This window comes from Manis javanica, chromosome 10 (genome assembly GCF_040802235.1).
Source record: "Manis javanica isolate MJ-LG chromosome 10, MJ_LKY, whole genome shotgun sequence".
Lineage (NCBI taxonomy): Eukaryota > Metazoa > Chordata > Mammalia > Pholidota > Manidae > Manis > Manis javanica.
In genome coordinates, this window is record NC_133165.1 from 67086845 (window position 1) to 67105889 (window position 19045).

The 19045-nt window shown below is 41.0% G+C and overlaps 1 protein-coding gene across 4 annotated transcripts in view; it reads left to right on the forward strand.

Moving 5' to 3' along the window:
* FRS2 (fibroblast growth factor receptor substrate 2) overlaps window positions 1-19045 on the forward strand; it is a 147403-nt gene that overhangs the window by 75104 nt on the left and 53254 nt on the right. The window lies entirely within an intron of this gene.

Consider the following 19045-nt stretch of genomic DNA (forward strand, 5'->3'; position numbering starts at 1 on the left):
TTGCTAGCTAGACATAGCTCATCAATTTGAAGTCAAAATTAAAAGGGATGATGAAAGTAGTCACCTTTGAAATTGGTATTCCATGTTATTATGGTCAGAGATTATTCCTGTCCTTAGGAATGGTTCTGTCCATTTTAGGAAAAAAGGTTCCCCTCTTTCAGTAGAGCCCATTCACTCTTTATCTCAGTGGACTTTACCTAAATAAATGACTTTGGAGAGTAGAGGGTTCGTTAAGTTAAAGGAGATTATGTAGCTATGTTTCCACCTATGAGAATTGTGTAACTTCTATATATAGTTTAAAAAGTAAAATGTTCCCTACCAAGTAGATAATAAAAGATTTACTAACAGCTAGTATTAAATAAAAATGTCTTGCATGATGACCTTTATAGTGGATTTTAAATAATCATTCATTTACATTATTGTACTCTTCAGACCTATGAAGGATGCAGTGTTCAAGTGAGCAGGTAGTAAAATCTTGTCAGCATGCTTATCCTGTGTAAACATAAACCCAGTTGCTTGGCAGCCTTAAAAAGTTAGTTAGGTTAATTTTCTCAGGAACTTTTTGGTATAGGTAGTAGTGATTGCTGCAGATTAATTTAGTCTGTCAATTGGAAAATACTTATGAAGTGATACAAAGTGCTTATACAGATCAGTAATTTTCTCTTGTCTTCTTTTTCAATATTCTGTGTGCTGTGGGGGAAGCTGTACTCTGAAACATACTATTTCCAGCTATTTTTAAAACTGCCGTAGATTTAGTTGATTAGAGCAGTTTTTATCCTGTTAACTGAAAACAGAAGTTTAAAGGGACCCACTAGCTGATGAGGAGGAAGTGAGAGGAAATCACCAATAGTTTTCATTTCCAAGTTTCTTGTGAAATTTTCCCCTATTTTTTCCCTTCACTTCTAGGGGATTAAGGAAGGAGGGGGTCTTGGAACCTGTATGTAGCACTGTTTGATCTTCCAGGGCATTACTCAAAGGGAGTACATGGAAAGAAAATCTTGATCTTTCTTTTCTTTATTTTTTTAGGCATTTAAAAACTTTTCTTAAGGTATCATTAATATAGTCTTACAAAGGTTTCACATGAGCAATGTTGTGGTTACTACAATCACCCATAAAATTGACTCCCCCCAACCCACAGCCCATTGCAGTCGCTGCCCATCAGCATAGTAAGATGCTATAGAGTCACTACTTGTCTTCTGTGTGCTATACTGTTTTTCCCATGACCCCCCTACATAATGTGTGCTAATCATAATGTCCCTTGATCCCCTTCTCCCTTCCTCCCAACCCACCCTCCCCACCCATTCCATTTGTTATTTGCTCGTTCCTTCTTGGAATCTGTGAGTTTGCTGCTGTTTTGTTCTTTCAGTTTTGCTTTTGTTGTTATACTCCACAAATGAGAGAAATCATTTGGTACTTGTCTTTCTCCACCTGGCTTATTTCATTAAGCATAATACCCTCTAGATACGTCCATGTTGCTGCAAATGTAGGATCTCCTTTCTTGTTATGGGTGAATAATAATTTCATTGTGTGTATGTACCACATCGTCTTTATCCATTCATCTACTGAGGGACATTTAGGTTGCATCCATTTCTTGGCTATTGTAAAACGTGCTGCGATAAACATAGGGGTGCATATGTCTTTTTGAATCTGTGATATTGTTTCCTTCTGGTAAATTCCTAAGAGTGAAATTCCTGGGTCAAATGGTATTTCTATTTTTAGTTTATTGAGGAACCTCCATTTTGCTTCCCACAGTCGTTGAACTAATTTACATTCCCACCAACAGTGTAGGAGGGTTCCCCTTTCTCCTCATCCTTGCCATCATTTGCTGTTGCTTGTCTTTTGGATGTTGGCCATCCTAACTGGTGTGTGGTGATATCTTATTGTGATTTGAATTTGGATTTCACTGATAATTAGCAATGTGGAGTATCTTTATGTGCCTGTTGGACATCTGAATTTCTTCTTTGGAGAATCCTCTGTTCATATCCTCTGCCCATTTTTTAATCAGGTTATTTGCTTTTTGGGTGTTGAGGTGTGTGAACTCTTTATATATTTTGGATGTTAACCCCTTGTCGGATATGTCATTTCTGAATATATTCTCCAATATAGCACGATACCATTTCGTTCTGCTGATGGTTCTTTGCTGTACAGAAGCTTTTTAATTTGATGTAGTCCCATTTGTTCATTTTTGATTTCGTTTCCTTTGTCCGAGGAGATGTGTTCAGAAAAAAGTTACTCATATTCAAGATATTTTTGCCTGTGTTTTCTTCTGAGAGTTTTATGGTTTTCATGATTTACATTCAGGTCTTTGATCCATTTTGAGTTTACTTTTGTGTATGGAGTTAGACAGTAATCCAGTTTCATTCACTTACATGTAGCTGTCCAGTTTTGCCAATACCAGTTGTTGAAGAGGCTGTCATTTCCTCATTGTATATCCATGGCTCCTTTATCTGCTTGGGTTTATATCTGGGCTCTCTATTCTGTTCCATTGATCTGCAGGTCTGTTCTTGGGCCAGTAACAAATTGTCTTGATTACTGTGGCTTTGTAGTAGAGCTTGAATTTGGGGAGCATAATCCCCCCAGCTTAATTATTCCTTTACAGGATTGCTTTGGCTATTGGGGGTCCTTTGTGGTTGCATATGAATTTTACAACTATTTGCTCTAGTTCATTGAAGAATGCTGTTGGTATTTTGATAGGGATTACATTGAATCTGTAGATTGCTTTAGGCAGGATGGCCAATTTGACAATATTAATTCTTCCTATCCATGAGCGCAGGATGTGTTTCCATTTATTGGTATGTTCTTTAATTTCTTTCATGAGTGTCTTGTAGTTTTCAGGGTATAGGTCTTTCACCTCCTTGGTTAGGTTTATTCCTAGGTATTTTATTCTTTTTGATGCAATTGTGAATGAAATTGTTTTCCTTATTTCTTTTTCTGCTGGTTCATTATTAGTATAAGAAATGCAACAGATTTCTGTGTATTAATTTTGTATCCTGCAGCTTTACTAAATTCAGACATTAATTTGAAGTGGATTCTTTAGGGTTTTCAATGTACAATGTCATCTGCAAACAGTGACAGTTTAACTTCTTCCTTCCCAGTCTGGATGCCTTTTATTTCTTTGTGTTATCCGATTGTTGTGGCTAGGACCTCTAGCAGTATGTTGAATAAAAGTGGGGAGAGTGGACATCCTTGTCTTGTTCCTGATCTTAAAGAAAAAGCTATCAGCTTCTCACTGTTAAGTACAATGTTGGCTTTGGGTTTGTCATATATGGACTTTATTATTTTGAGGTACTTGCCATCTATACCCATTTTGTTGGGAGTTTTTCTCATGAATGGATGTTGAATTTTGTTGAATGCTTTTTCAGCATCTATGGTGATGATCATGTGGTTTTTGTCCTTCTTTTTGTTGATGTGGTGGATGATGTTAGTGGATTTTGCATATTGTACCATCCTTGCATCCCTACAATAAATCCTACTTCATCTTGTGGATGATCTTCTTGATGTATTTTTGAATTCAGTTTGCTAATATTTTGTTGAGTATTTTTGTATCTATGTTCATCAGGGATATTGGTCTGTAATTCTCTTTTTTTGTGGTTTATTTGCCTAGTTTTTGTATTAGGGTGATGCTGGCCTCATAGAATGAATTTGAAAGTATTCCTTTCTCTTCTACTTTTTGGAAAACTTTAAGGAGGATGGGTATTAGGTCTTCCCTAAATGTTTGGCCAAATTCAGCGGTGAATCCATCTAGCATGGGAATTTTGTTCTTGGGTAGCTTTTGATCACCGGTTCAATTTTGTTGCTGCTAATGGGTCTGTTCAGATTTTCTGTTTCTTCCTTGGTCAGTCTTGGAAGGTTGTATTTTTCTAGAAAGTTGTCCATCTTCTACATTGTATTGCATTTGAACATTCATCTTATTTTTCTGTCACTTAATTGAAGCAGAACCATGTTCTATAAATCCCTGTCACTGACTTAACAGAGTAAGAACAGTACAAATTCAGGATTCTAAATCTGGGATGCAGAAGCAGTATTTCATCTATAGTAACACACAGTATCAGCAGAAGCAGCTTCTCTTGGATCCCCTCACTGCAGATTGACAGGGTGGCAACTTTAGTGCATGGTGATGGATGCCTTGTAGTAGTAAGGAGGAGAGGGGACCACTCCTATAAGAGGATGGGGTGGGCTTCCTCTGACATTAGGAGAAGGATAATTGACAGCAATGATCAGATAAGGAGGGGCTTCCATCAGATAGAAAGAGCTAAAGGTACATTGTTGGGAGCAGTTTCTTTGTGTGGGAGGAGGATCTTAAGGTACGGAGTTCTGGGAGCTGGGAGCAAATGTGGAACTGATTCAGTAGTGGAATGAAAAGGGTAAGGGCATTACATCTGCTACGAGTGAAACCAATGCTGAGGCTTTTGAAAGAAGCAGTTATTTATATGTCAGCACTTTGTTATTTATAAGATCTTTGGGGGAATGAACAGCAACTCTTGAATTTGATAGGGATTTGGTATTCCCATGCTTCATTGAATACTTCATTGAATACATTGAATATCCCCTATACTTTTTAAAAATAATACTTCATAGACTTAGACATCAGGTAACATAGTCCCCTTTCTCTAGGTTCTTTAATGTTTGTGTATTGTATGGCACATAAGTAGTTTTATTATTCTCACTTTGTTATGTTAACACATGGTGTAAGTAAAACAGATAGTAGTCTCATTTTACAAATGATGAAAACCAGCAGTGGAATTAGCTTTAGGTTTCTTTATACTAATCTATACTGTGCCCGCTCTACATAGAAGATGTAATTAGTAGGATGGTTTTCACATGAAAGAAACATTTCTAACCAGGAAGAACCTCATAGCTTGAGAAGTTCAAAAAATACACATACACAAACAAAAATAGAACCAATGAATAATATAGGTGGTAGTCCCTTAGCTTTAAGGTTCACTAAAACAGCATTTAATGAATTAATATTGATTTTATCCACCACTGTTATATAGAAAATCATTTTATAAATATTTCAATTTAGAATGAATGCCATAAATTTAGATGTTTTTAAGATTTGAACATGCCTGTTAACTTAAAGACTAGGTATCTAATTTTGATGGATAGGATATGAACAAGCAATTTGAGTTCATATATTTCAGTATATGGTAAGTTCCTTCTCAAATCACTTGCTTGTGTTACGAAAATCAGGCAAAGTGCATTATAAGCCTGTAGCTTTTATCCTGTGAGACTTAATTTGGTTTAGGACCAACTTTAGTGATGCTAAGTATACAGATCAACTTTGGTTTTGGGTAATCCAGTGTATTCTAGGTTTTGAGTAGTCCTAGCGCATTCTAGGTCTAAAAGATCTTCAGATATACTGACCATCTGGTTTTAAAAACTTGTTTATATTTGAGCCTGTGAGAAGATTGTGAGACATTTCACATGGAGGTGGTAAGATAAAGGAATACATATTAACTCAGTTTGTTGAATAGATTGGAGTTACAGGACTTTGAAGTTTAGCAGTGTTGTTTATTTCTTGTTCAGAAATAGGCTATGAGGTTAAAAAGACAGGGCTGCTGACTCTGATTTCTAAAATGGTATGTTAAGAATTCAGATGTTAAAATTGAAGTAAATTTGAACTTTGAAAAATGTCAATAGCTTTACCATATTATAAAAGAATGCAATTGTTTCAGATACCTTTTTGTTTCAGATTCTACTCTTCTGTAGAATTCCATATGAGCTGCGTTGATTCTATATTTTTTAGCCACTTGCTTACTTTCAGATTAAAAAAAAAAACCAAAAACAAAACTCAGAATAGGTTGAAACTTGACACAAACTGCTGCCACAGAACAAAAGTGCTGATTAAGTTAAATCAACCCCTGTATGTGTATTGAAAGGAAAACCTCTCTTCTCTACACCAATCTGAAGAACAAGCATTTTCCCTGCCAAGAAGGGCTGACTTTAAATGCACCAGCTGTCCATATTAGGAGCATAGGGTTGCTAAGGTGACCATGGCTGTTTGGAGAAGAATGTAGCTGAGAGGGCAAGTTCTTGATGTGTGAGCTGAGGGAAGGAATGTGGTGTGATTGTGCATCATTCCTCCTAATCACATGCTCACAAAATGCCGTGTGGGCAGCGTGTAGAAACAAAAGTCTGAATACTGGAGCTTGTGTGGTTAAAACCATTTTGCTTTCTTGTGAGTTTGCTTTCTTACAGTTTTGATTGGAAATGTCCACCTTTGTATGTATGTGTGTGTATTGGGTGAAGGGGAGGGTAATTTGAGGGTGGATGAAATGGGACTGAATTTATTTTTCTTGATGAACACAAACTTTCATATTGTTAAAAAAAATTATCTTGGGTTAAATGTTCTTTCCAGCTCATCCCTTTAAGTCATGTATGCATTGGGAATAGTTCCACAAGTAAATGATGTGTTTGTTCCTTGTAATTGTGCATATTCCATTGTCACTTTTAATTTCAGAATTATTTGAAAGTCCTGACAATATGTCTGTTTTCTCCATTTCTTTCTTTTTTTCTTTTTGAAGTTCTTACCCTTTCCAACAGAGATGTAAATAATTAAGTGTCACTTGCCTGACACATCCAAAGATAGATTCTTGCATTTGGTAAAAAATAGGATTCCAGGAGCAGTGGGAAGGGTCAAACTAACACTCCTCTTCTCTGAAACCATTTAGATTTTACCATGGGCATCATTGCTAATACTTGAAATGAGATACAGACACTTACTGAACCATGAGGTTTTTTGTGTTTTGTCTTTTTAATCCTCGTTAAATCCCTACAGTAATGTGTTGATCTTAAACAGAGGCATAAATGTGTTAACATGTTAAAGATGTGAAGTACTTGAAACGCTGGCAGCTCTGCATTACATTAACATCATATTCTTTTCTTAATCAGCTAGTTTACTTGCTTTGACATGATTGCTGTTTAATTGATTAATTTATAAAATATGGATGGAAATTAAAGATTGAAACAACTTAATCTTGAATGTAGTTGGTTGTTTGGCATTTCTCGTCTGTACTTTGATAATTTTGGATGGCATTCTCTATTAACTAAAAGCTTTATGGGTTTGCCTTTCATATGCAATCCTTACATCTCCTAGAAAGGAGACGTTTTTCTTCCTCCTACTGGCACCAAGGTCAAGCAGGCAGGTTTGTCACCTTCTGCTAAGTAGGTTTACTGCCCACTCAGCTTAAGTGTGTAGGAGTAGTCTTTTGGATTTTCAGCTATACACAAGGTTCTTTGATTACATACCCTGTATCAGGGAATCTTAGAATATACATAGCCCACCTCTAGCACACTGTTGTTTTCAAAGCAGCATTGTGAAGTAATTGAAAAGTTGAGCACCTGTACATTTGTGCCAAATTAAGAAGTTTAAAAATACTACGTTAAACATTTACACAGCATTTTAGGTTCAAGCAATAGAACCATTCAGGTTATCTAACCTACCATGTTGCCAGAAATGTAAGTCCTTGATCCATCCAAATACATTTTAGGGAAGGTTTGTGTAAGAAATATGGCATGGACATCCAGTCAGCAGGCCCTCATTAAATAAAAGTCCCTGACTCTACATTTGGATGATTCATTCCTTCTTACATGTTTAAGCTAAAATAAACTGTTTACGGGGTGTATGTGTTTAATTTCCTGTTTTAACCAGCTAACTTTAGGTGTCTTTTGAATTGGATAAAGGGTTCTGCTGAACTGGCTTTGAATATCTGCACCACTGGTAACAGTAGTACTTCTTTAGGCTGGGAGTCCTTGTGTGGTTAGCAACAAGATGAAGAAAAAGGTAATTACACCCAGGTATTCTGAATAATGGGGAAAGAGGAGTTATAGTATTCAACTTCCCTTTAATGCAAGTGATTAGTAGTAGGTTGGGGAACAGTATTGCAGGCTACTTTTTTATCTTACAAACAGAGTGCTTTAAGAAGTTTCTTAGTCGACTGTCAGAACAGATAGGTGAGGGCACACGAAGCAAGACTGCATCTAACATGAAACAAAAGAAATATTGGTTAGGATCCTTGACCTTGATTTTTTTCTTTTGGAAAAAGTGATACTTGTAACAACTTGGTCAATTAGAAGCTTCTTTCCTTGACTACTGCAGTCTGCTTTTTGCTTGAATCCAGGGAACTAGTCCTTGTAGGCTACTTAAATCTCCCCAGATAGCCTTTCAGTTTTCCTTTTCTGTTGAGGAAACCCTCGGAAAAGATTTCTGTTCTCTGCATCTCTTAATAATGGTGGTATTTCTTTTGTTTATTAATGTGAATTACTTTGGTTTTCTATTTTTTTTATTGATATAAAATCTTATATTAGTTTCAAGTATACCAACACAGTCGTTCAACAGTTACCCATATTATTAAATCCTCACCCCCACTTGTGCAGCTGCTATCTGTCAACATAGGAAAATGTTACAGAATCATTGGCTGTATTCTTGCTGTACTGCTAAACCCGTGATCAGCCTACATTATGGTTTTTCTATGTTCAAACCAACCATTGATACCTTATATGCTAGTGTACTCAGTTTGCTAGTATTTTAAGAATTTTATACCAATATTCCTGAAAGATATCAGCTATAATTTTCTTTTACTGAGCTGTGCTATTTTTTTTGGGTCTTAGTATCAAGGTTATACTAGTTTCAAAATGAGTTCAGGGTATCTTCCTTAACTATTATCTGGAACACAGTGTGTGAGATTTACTTGTGAAGCCATGTAGACCTAGAATTTCCTTATGGGAGGATTTTTTCCTTCCTGATTGAATTTTTTAAGATTATAAGACTATTTATGTTTTTATTTCTTTTTGAATCAGATTTGGTAAGTCAGTTTTTTCTAGGAATTTATTTCATCTAAAATCTCCAATCTTTTGTTATGCTGTTGTTTGGAATGTTATCTCTGGAACATCTAATTTTGAGCAGGTTTCATAGTATGTTTTGTGGACCTGGGTGGGTCACGGACTAGGTGGTCTGGGAGGTAAAACTGTTTTCATAATATAGATGTTTTTTGTCTTTTTCACTGTGTTGGCATTTGCAGTGATGGTGCAAAAGTAGTGATAGGTAACTGCCAACACCTTAGCACAAAGTAAGGCAGTGGTACCAGACTGAACTATTACATTATTCATGGCCATGCATTCATACTTTTCTTTTTTTTAAAAAAAATCCAGTTTCACTTAAGAGTGACCTTGATGAAGCAATAAAAATACTAATTTCATTAGATCTTGACTTTGAGTATACATCTTTTTAATATTCTGTGTGACGGTGGGAGGGGTTCATAAAGCACTTCTGTGTACTGAAGCATGATAGTTGTCTTCAGAAAAAGTGTCTGTTCAGTTGAGCTACACTAGCTGATTTTTCCATAATGCCCTTTTCTTTTCTTGAAAGAACAGGATAGGTAAACTTGGGTTATTCAAACTTAAACACCTGACATTTGTTTTCTCAAAAATAAACTAAATGAGCCTAACACTTAAAGAAAAACAGTTGTGTTTGTAGCCAGTGATAAAACAAACAAACAAAAAAACCCTCAAGCTTTCAAGTGAAATTTAGAATTTTGAAAAACTGGTGTTTGTAACACTGAATGCTTGACAGCTTCCCAGATGCTCAAGGCTTTTCTGGTGAGATGGGTAAAGTCACATGTGGGTAAAAGGTCCATTCAAAGTGCAAGGTAAACTAATGGGTTTTAGTGTAATAGAGTGTGAAAAGTTCATTAAACTTTTAGAATCCACATTCAAGAAACTAACCTTCAAGAAACTACCATTTGTCAAGGTTAGGATATCAAGTTACTTGAAATGATTATTAAAATATTAGCTTTTCCGGTGTCTTGCCAGTGGGTTTCAGCCCTGGGCAAGTTCACTATGGATTCAATGTGACCAAAGAAATTGACAGCAAAACGTTCTTTGGGGTGAAAGGGTTTATTACCTGGCTTGTTCTCCCTGTGGTAGGTCAAGCAGTAGTGTCTCTGCCTCTGCCCAGAGCACTGGGCTGAGCTGGCTGAGCTCCCTATATAGCACAATAATAGCTTATTGCCTAAAGGTCTGGAAGTGGTAGCCTAGCAACAGGCCAGTTACATCATCAGGTGGTTTAAGTTCAGTGAGGATCCTGGCCATAGGAAACCCAACTTCCCCACACTTTGCCCCTCCAGGATTCTCACCTTACAATCTACATGCTTTCAGTCTTCTGCAATGGACCCTGTGCGAGAAAGCTGGAGCACTGTAACCAGATTCCACAATAGCAACAGAGGATAACAACTTAGAGATAATAAAAATTAAGATACAGCAAGATTTTGATACAGGTAACAAAAATTATAATAATCCTCAAGCCAGAGGAGGTTCCTAATAACAAAACTTTTAATAATCCTCAAAGCAGAGGAAGTTCTCAATCCACAAAGACTTTAGAGGCAATAAGACACATGTTTTAATGCTACCAACATAGGCAAATCCTGTCCATCAGGTAGGATGCATGTAAGAGAGTGGTCCTGTGTTAGGACTGAAGCAGGAAGGGGATCCCTTCCAGGTCTAGTATTCCATACTTTTACTCCTTTCCCTGTGGGGGTTACTGAAGGGTCTATATATAGTGCTACTGGAGGTGCACGCACTGGACATAATGATAAAACAAAACTCCCCAGTAAGATGCTTCTACCTTCTGACTGTTCAGGATACACTACTGTGACCTTTGGTGGCCACTCTACTGTTATTCCAGGAATACACACGAGAGCCAGCCATCATTGGTCCATGTGTCGAAAGGTCGAAGGTCACATCCACTAAATGGAGTCTCCGGGGTTCAGTGCAGTTGGTGTTGTCAGCAAGATGTTATTCTGGTGGCCAAACCTCAGCTTCAGTGATTCTTCCTTGGTTTGTACTTGGCAGTTGTATAGGGGAGGCAGCCATATGTGTTCACATGTCTACGGGGCTCACGGCTACTTTTTGGGGTCTCTTGTTCAAACACCGTAGCACGGTCCATAAGCGGACTGAACATCCCCGCAGACTATTGGTATCTGACTTTAGTCCAGATTTTAACAAGCTATTGTGCCTCTCTGTCATGCCTGCTGCAGTAGACTGTATGGCACATGAAACTTCCATTTGATTCCCAGCTGGCGCACCCATTCCTGCAGTATATGTCCATTAAAATGGGTGCCCTGAGGAGGGCGGAGCCAATATGGCGGCGTGAGTAGAGCAGTGGAAATCTCCTCCCAAAACCATATATATTTTTGAAAATAGAACAAATACAACTATCCCTAAAGAGAGACCAGAAGATACAGGAAAACAGCCAGGCTACATTTACACCTGTGAGAACCCAGCGCCTCACAAAGGGGATAAGATACAAGCTGTGGCCCGACGCTACCCAAGCGCCCCTCACCCCAGCTCCCGGTGGGAGGAGAGGAGTTGGAGCGGGAAGGGAGAGGGAGCCCAGGACTGCTAAATACCCAGCCCTAGCCATCTGTACCGGGAATGCAGACACACAGTGCATGGGGTGCTGGGTACTAGGGAAACAGGACAGTAAAACCTGCGAGTGGGTCCCTGCAGCCAGTGCCCCTGGGACAAAGAAAAGCAGTGCTTTTTGAAAGTCTTAAAGGGACAGGGGCCTCACAGCTGGACAGAAGTGTCCTGGGACACTCAGCCTAGCAGCTGGGAATCCTGGGGAACTTGGGCGCCCTAACCTCCTGGGTGGCAGCGCAGCTCGGAGGCCCCTCACAGTGATAAATAGCCTTCTGCCCATTCCCCCTCTGACAGGCTCCACCATAGCGGAGTAGCAGCCTGAGAGCTGCCATGCCCACAGCAACTGCGGAGCTTACTTCACAGAGGCCGGGCAAGAATCAGAGACCCCGTCTGTGCCCAACACAAGCGGCTAGGGGTTGCCATTCTCCCAGGAGAGGAAGGCCACAAACTAGCAAGAAGGGACGTTCTCTCAGCTGACACATGCGCCAGCTCCCCACAACTACCTCTATTGCCATGAAAAGGCAGAAGAATTTGATCCAGACCAAAATCACAGAGACAACCCCTGAGAAGGAGCTTGGAGAGATAGACCTAACCAATCTTCCTGAAAAAGAATTCAAAATAAAGGTCATAACCATGCTGATGGAGCTGCAGAGAAAAATGCAAGAGCTAACCAACAAAGTAGGGAGAGAGACTACAGAAATAAAACAATCTCTGGAAGGATTTAAAAGCAGAATGGATGAGATGCAAGAGGCCATTGATGGAATAGAAACCAGAGAACAGGAATGCATAGAAGCTGACACAGAGAGAGATAAAAGGATCTCCAGGAATGAAACAATATTAAGAGAATTGTGTGACCAATCCAAAAGGGCCAATATCTGCATTGTAGGGGTACCAGAAGAAGAAGAGAGAGAAAAAGGGATAGAAAGTGTATTTGAAGAAATAATTTCTGAAAACTTCCCCAAACTGGGGGAGGAAATAGTCGCTCAGAGCACAGAAGTACACAGAAGTCCCAACAGAAGGGACCCAAGGAGGACAACACCAAGACACATAATAATTGACATGGGAAAGATCAAGGACAAGAACAGAGTTTTAAAGGCAGCTAGAGAGAGGACAAAGGTCACCTACAAAGGAAAACCCATCAGGCTATCATCAGACTTCTCAACAGAAACCTTACAGGCCAGAAGAGAATGGCATGATACATTTAATGCTATGAAACAGAAGGGCCTTGAACAAAGGATACTGTTTCCAGCATGATTATCATTTAAATATGAAGGAGGGATTAAACAATTCCCAGACAAGCAAAAGTTGAGGGAATTTGCCTCCCACAAACCACTTCTACAGGGTATTTTAGAGGGACTGCTCTAGATGGGAGCACTCCTAAGGCTAAATAGATGTCACCAGAGAAAATAAAATCACAGCAAAGAAAACAGACCAACCAAATACTAACTAAAGGCAGGACAAGTAGTGATTTTACAGCATCTTAACTACGCTGATGGACAGTGACTGTAATGGGGTTTGTAGGGGGTACTTGGTGAAGCAGGGAGCCTAGTAAACATAATGTTCTTCATGTAATTGTAGATTAATGATAAGAACAACAACAAAAAAAATGGTTGCCCTGATCACTCTCAATTACCTGTGGTCAGCCATAGGCAGCAAAAAGACGCTCCAGGCCTTGTTTGGTCATCTGCTGGTCTGCAGAACAGGTGGGAAAAGCAACCAGAAGTCCAGTTGTGGTATCCACACAAATCATCACATACTGATATCCTTCTGACACAGGTAGAGGCCCAATAGAGTCTATCTGGCACCTGAACAGGGGTATAGGCCCCTTAACTATTCTCCCATGTTGCTGTGGAACTCGGTGTACATCCCTTTTGGAGCACACGACACACTGCCGAGCTCTACTAACTTCTTCAAAGGTCAAAGGCAAGCCCCACCAGTGGTCTACAGCCCACATTGTCTTTTACCCCCCATGCAACAAATGCTGATGTAGCCTTTGGGCTACATCAGAGGCAGGCTTTCCTTGTAACCAATGTTATCTGGGCCAATTTATCTGCTGCATCATTTCCTGGGGATACCAGTGGTAAATGACCTGTCACATGGTATACTGTACCACAGGCCCATAAGTCTTGCCACAATTCTTGTCCCCAAAGGGGTCAGGGACCAACCAGCCAGTTGGCATGATACCAGGTTGGTAGCCACAGGGTCAAGCCCTGATAGACAGCTCAGCTGTCCATGCAGACAACTATAGGGGAGGGCTCCTTGCTGATCACAAGCCACACAGCCCGCAACTCTGCCCATTGGCTGCTCTTAACCTCACCATCTTCCATCCGTATCATCTCAGTCTTAGGATGGAAAGCTATGGCCCTCCATTTTGGGGGCTGCCCACTGTTGGAGCCATCTGTGTACCATGCATCTTTGGGTATAGGGGCTCTTCCCTCCCAATAGGGACTCTCTGCTACTAATGGTTCAAAAGCAAGTTCTTCCTGCTTTTCACTATTATATGTCACTGGCCCCAACAAGTGTTGGAGTTCTTCACTCAAGGGGCTACTAGAGAGGGTACTACACTGCTGTAGGTAAGCACCCCACTTGGCTAGTGTGGGTGTTTGTGCCACACCACTCCTTGACTTTTGGTCCAGTCTCGTACCCACCCCAAGATGGCATAGGTGGTTATTACCTTTTATTGGGGCCATTCCAGTGAAGGGTTCTGTAGCCAGCAAGGTGTGATACACGGCAGCCAGTTGTTTTTCTATCAAAGTGTATTGTACCTCTGCCCCTTTCCAGAATTGTGACCAGAATCCAACGGGTTAGCGAGTTCATTCAAGCTGCTGCCAGAGACCCCAGCCGTAACTGTCTTCAGTGACATGAATGTCCAGCTCACAGGGCCTTGATGGGTCTATCACACTCAAGGCCTACATGGCCTTGACTGCCCGTTTTGCTGTAGTAAAGGCAGATGCACATGTCTCATCCCAGTCCCACCTGATGCCCTTTCGTACCAACTAGTATAAGGGCTTCAGAATTTGTGCCAAGTGCAGGATAAACACTCTCCAGTAGCCTAGAAGACCCAGAAATTCCTGTAGCAATGCTACAGTTGTGGGGGTAGGAAAGGCCTGGACTTTATCTATAACTGCTTCTGTTATAACTTTGGTCTTACCTGACTAGTTGATCCCCAAGAATTTGACAGACAAACCAGGTCCCTGAACCTTGGTGGTGTTCACAGCCTATCCTTTCTCCTGTAAATGTTAACAGCAGTCTAGGTGCTGCACCTTCTAGATCTGAAAGAGAATCAGACGTGAGCATAACATCATCAATATAATGGTACAGCCGCACCATTGGCGGTTTCTCCCATGTAGCCAAGTCCTGGGCTACAAGTCTGTGACAGATGGTGGGCTGTGGAGGTATCCCTGTGGAAGGACAGTGAAAGTCCATTGCCGCCCTTCCCATGTGAAGGCAAACTGTTCCTGACTTTCCTGCTCAATGTCAATGGAAAAGAAAGCATTAGCAAGATCTACCACATAATGGTATGTTCCTAGTTCATGGCTGAGGGTATCCATCAGGCCTGCAATAGAGAGGACAGCAGCATGCATAGGGGGTGTGACTTTATTCAGTTCTCTGTAATCCACAGTCATACGCCAGGAGCCATCTGGCTTTTTGACTGGCCACACTGGGGAATTTAAAGAACTGTGGGTGGGCTTTATAATACCCACCTTTTCCAGCTCCTTGAGAGTTTCTCCAATCTCTTTATGCCCTCCAGGCAGTTTGTATTGTTTGGTATTAGTCACCTGCCGAGGCACAGGCAAAGCTATGGGTGGGTGCCTAGCATGTCCCCTCAGAACTGCCTTTACCACATGTACTCTCAGTCTGAACTCACCTGCAGTGGTCTGCAACCATAGACCCTGCAGGACATCAATCCCCAAAATATACTCAGGGATAGGAGATGTATACACAGTATACTCCTTTGTGGGTAGACGCCCTATTCGCAAAGGGATTTAGGCTTTTTTCACTCTGATAGCCTTCCCCCTGTATCCATCTATGATAATGGGTGTCCCAGGGAACCGCTCAGGGTTACCATGAATCAGTGAGCATTCAGCCCCAGTGTCCACCAGAGCCAGGACACATTATATGTTCATTGGGGACTAATGGATAGCTATTTCATCAGTTCCCCCCTGGTCCCTCAGGGTGGATACCTTGACCTTCCCCTCAGTCAAACTGTGTTCCCCAATCACCTTCCTGTGTGGGCTCAAGTGAGGTTGGCTCTCTCCCCAGCAGGAAGTCTTCCAAACACACAGGCCGGACTTGTGCCCCTGTCTCTGACCTCTGCCTCTTTGATCTTAATGGCTGGAACTGCTGCTCTGGTTTCAGCTATTGCCATAGCTCTAGTAAGATCCTATTTGATTTCTCATCTAATTTCCTCCCATCTGCTCCTGCCTGTATTAAATCAACCCACTTCTGCGTCCTTGTAACCTTCATGGGGCCCTGTGAATTCTTCTTGTGGGTAACAGGTCTTATTTCTTTCTGGATTCTCATTGCTTCTGCCTCTCCTAAGTCTGCTACTGTACATGCCACCTCACTTATGGGATGCCCTCAGTGAGGGGAAAGAATGACCACTAGAGACCAAAAGAGGGATGTAGGAACTGTTTGAAGTACATTATTTCTCATCCCAGTAGTGAAAATCTCTTCATCTGGGCCATAATTCTCTCGATTCTAGATGGCATTTCTTATGCCTAACTCTCGTAGCACCTGTTGGAATTCAGCACATCTTTGCCATCTAACTGGACAGGATGGTAGGTCACCCGGATTGGGCCACACAGCACACACAGCACGAAGTGCAGCCATAAGCCAATCAAGAAGGGAGTGACTCCCTGGGGTCTGATGTGCATTTTGTAATTGCTGCCTCAAGGCAGGCTGCACTGTCAGGGAAGACAGCTTTCCCATCTCTGATCCCGACAGAACAATTACATCCACCTCTAAGTTCCACAGATGCAGGAGCCAAGCTGATACTGATTCCGAGGGATTCTGCTGAAACCCGGAGCCCAAATCCACCGGCTCAGCCTGCGTATAGGGGTGGACCATAGAGTACTCCACGACCTGGGGAGGGGGCTGCTCCTGTCCTTGGGGAACTCTCAGCTGGTGGGTCTTTATTTTCTTTACAACCACTGGGTGTGCTTTCAGTACAGGAGGTGCCAGTGCCTCTGGCACCACCCCTTCATCCTTCTCCAATTCTTCCATTTTGGGGGCTGATGGCACCTTTCTCTCCCCTCCCCCGAGTGCCTCCTCTGCTACAATCTTTACCTTTCTACCTCAGTCTTCAGAAGCTCTCTTACCTTCACCTCAGTGCTTCTCAGCTGACGTTCTCGTGCCACCTCTGCCTGTGCTTCCGTCAGGAGTTCATCTTTTTTCTTGACGGCCTCTTCCTCCTTCAGAACACCTGGCAGCGCTGCCATCTCGTCTCCAATGGCACCTTGCTGCCCATGCTCTGTGCTGCCTCCTCTTGCATCAATGTCATTTCCCTCCTCAGGGAATCCACAGAAATTTGCAGCTCGTGTTCTCGTGCCGCCATTTCTTGGGTCTCCTCTGTAGACCTTTTTAAGACTGAGAAGCAGCCAACCCACAGTCCCTGCTGCCTCCCGGGCACTCTGCTTCTCAAAGGATCTTCTTACTATGCCAAGAGCCACCCCTACTGTCTCAGGTGTCACCTTCACTTGCCTCCAGTCCTGGGGTGGGGCCCACTTCTCTAGGAGGCAAGCCACCTCCGACCACATACCCACGGGGGATAATCCACTGTTTCCCCATTCACAGGGGCAGCCCGCTGAAGCACCCCTTCCATAAGGGCAGCCCTCTTTTTCCTTAGTCAACAATGAACCCTATTGACTTTCACCAGTTGTCTTGCCAATGGGTTTCAGCCCTGGGCAAGCTTGCTATGGATTCAGTGTGACCAAATAAATTGACAGCAAAATGTTGTTTTGGGTGTAAGGGTTTATTACCCGGTTTGTTCTCCTGGCAGTAGATAGAGCACTAGTCTCTACCTCCGCCCAGAGTACTGGGCCAAACTCTCTATATAGCACAATAATAGCTTATTGCCTAAAAGTGTGGAAGTGGTAGCCTAGCAACAGGCCAGTTACATCATCAGGTAGTTTAAGTCCAGTGAGGGTCCTGGCCTTAGGAACCTCAACTTCCCCACATCTGGCTATATATCTATGTAAGGCTAGATTTTCTTATATGATTATATACTTCAACCAAAACAACATATTGCAGAATCACTTGTAAGTATCCAGCTGTCTTCTGTAAAGCCAGCCATTAAATATATTTTCAAAAATATAAAATAGTGTCACTTTTCTCACTAAGTTTTTTGGACAATAGGTTTTTAAAAAGGTTCTTTTATATCAAAATATTGTTTATGTTAATATGTAATAGGCTTATTATTCCTTTATATAAATTAATATTTTAAAAACTTCTCAGATTTAATTTCTAATTTGGTATCAATACATAGAACCTAATTAAACAAAAAGTTTTTGAAAAATCCTTAAATAACTTTTTAAAGTAGGTCCTTAGACTGAGAATTGGTGAACTGCTTGCTGACCTACAGACAGCATAATGATGCTTCCTTTTTATTTCTGATATTATGCATTTGTCCCGTTTCCTGTGTCAAAAAAGAAAAAAAGAGGGCATGTCCCATTCTCATAGTTTTCAGATTATTTTCAAAAGACATATGTAAAAAAGTGCTGGCAAAACATCTGCAATTGCATTAATTAATTTTAAAACTCCACAGGCCTAGTTTAGTTTGTGCATGAGTTGATTTCCATATTTTGTTTTGCAGATTCCCCACAAAATGACATAAAATTCAGTTAAAAACAGAGCCCCCCTGGCAGCAGTGACACAATAGTGGCAAGACCACAGCTGGTTCCCAGATCCTGGTGCTTAATACAGTTCTCCAGTTAAAGGAACCAGTGCTGATTCTAGGACTGGGCAAGAGATACATAAGATCGCCTGGAGCATCTTGTGGTGCAAACAAGTAAGAAAGTGCTTAAACAAACCACAATGATAGGAATATGTCAAAGATACTTAGGAGCCAAATGAAAGAGCTCCTAATGGCCAAAGTTGGAATACTTTGAGCATGAGCAAGAAAATAAGTAAAGTATAAGGTAGTATTGGATTATAATCTGAAGTATAAAATAGCTATCCATGGCTTCATACCGGTGAAATAATAGAACATAAAAATAAACGAAAGAGAGAGAAATCTGTGCAGAAGAATTCCAAGTTAGGTTGATACTCTTGTCTTCAACAAGGTAGGGCATAGCTCCCTACTCCCTAAGTGTGTTCTCTTCATAATGGTTTCCTTCAAAGAGTCCACTAATTAAAGGAGGTTGGGAGGACAGCAGAGAGACGTCATAAACACCACCTCAGCTAGGTGATCAGTATATCAACGTCAACAGTGGTAAGTCATATTGATAGTATGCTTCAAGGGATAGAAGTCATGAAAATGGCACATCATCTCTATGGTTTTCCTCCCGAAAACCCATAACCCTAGTCTAAGCATGAGAAAAACATCAGAAAAATCCTATTAGAGAGACATTTTATAAAATACTTGCCCAGCATTCCCTCAGACTGTCAGGGTCATCTGACAAAA